The sequence below is a fragment of the Balaenoptera acutorostrata genome, chromosome 5 (genome assembly GCF_949987535.1).
Source record: "Balaenoptera acutorostrata chromosome 5, mBalAcu1.1, whole genome shotgun sequence".
In the NCBI taxonomy this organism is placed as follows: domain Eukaryota; kingdom Metazoa; phylum Chordata; class Mammalia; order Artiodactyla; family Balaenopteridae; genus Balaenoptera; species Balaenoptera acutorostrata.
In genome coordinates this window covers 19,717,759-19,719,080 of record NC_080068.1, presented here as the reverse complement: position 1 = coordinate 19,719,080, position 1,322 = coordinate 19,717,759, and the positions used below count along the sequence as shown (strand labels likewise).

The following is a 1,322-nucleotide window of genomic DNA, read 5'->3' as shown; positions in this document are numbered from 1 at the left end:
TATTTTTCTCTGTATGCCCTCTCTAGCGGGTATTTGCCTCTGAAAAATATTTTGATTGAGTTCACTAAATAAAGTGATTTGTTGCATTACATCATGCTATTAATATCTGTAATTGTAATGACATAACACATTTCTTTACAGCATTCAGAAAATGACTTGATAAAAATGAAAATTTGTGAAGGGAGGAAAGATAGAAAAAAAGAAATGCATCTCACAGAACAAGCATACTCATTTTTGTTGTTCATATTTGTTATCTATGAAACTTCTGATCTACTCTATGTCTTAAGAGTAGAGTTCTTTAAAGTTATTAAGGAACGAACCATGGCAGCTATGGTAGCCCTTTGCAGTGGGCTAGGGAGAAGAAAGTTAACGCACTTCATAGCGGCTGCTGTCTGCCTCACAAATTCTGGACTCATGCAGTGCTGTGGAGGAGAAGTTGTTCACAATATAAACAGGTAACCAGCAATGAGGACCTGCCTGTTCCAATGGAAAATCCTTATAAGGAGCCTCTGAAAAAAATGTACCTTGTGTGGAAAACGTGTAGATTATAAGAATGTACAGCTTTTATCCCAGTTTATTTCTCCATTTACTGGATGCACTTATGGAAGGCGCATAACAGGTCTTTGTGGGAAGAAACAAAAAGAAATCACAAAAGCAATTAAGAGAGCTCAAATAATGGGGTTTATGCCAGTTACATACAAGGATCCTGCATATCTCAAAGACCCTAAAGTTTGTAACATTAAATACAGGGAGTAAATTCTATAAAGTTATCATCAATAAATTTATTTTACAGTTGTGTGGTGGTAAAAAAAAAAAAAGTTACTAAGGAAGAATTCTAAAATCTGGAGAAGGTAAAATTATTAACATGCAGCTAAGGTTTTCAGGTCTACCACATTGCAAGATATGCAATTATAAACTAATTATTCATTAATTCAACAAACATTTATTGGGTGTGTATTGTACTTCTTCTGCACCAAGTTACTTCTTTCTTGTAAGATGGCATGCAGGGAACAGCACGTTCTTGGTTTAGAAGCAAGTGGTTTTCTATAAAAGATTTCTTAGGTGCTTCTTAGGTGCTAATTTATGCAGCAGAGAGATGGTAAAACAAAGTGATTAAGAGCATGGGCTTTGGAGTCAAGCAGATGGGTTTATGTTCAAGCTTCAATATTACCTGTGTGATTAGTGGTCATGTTTCTTTACTGCTGAGGCTTCAGTCTCATTATCTGTTAATTGTACACAATAAAACTCTCAGCCTCAGAAATCTTTAGGATGAAATATGATCATGCACAATGTCTGGAACATGGTGAACACACTAAAATTGT

The 1,322-nt window shown here is 35.2% G+C and overlaps 1 pseudogene; it reads left to right on the top strand.

Moving 5' to 3' along the window:
* Window positions 1-321: 321 nt before the first annotated feature.
* Window positions 322-996, top strand: LOC103011845 (28S ribosomal protein S18c, mitochondrial-like; annotated as a pseudogene).
* The last annotated feature ends 326 nt before the right edge of the window (window positions 997-1,322 follow it).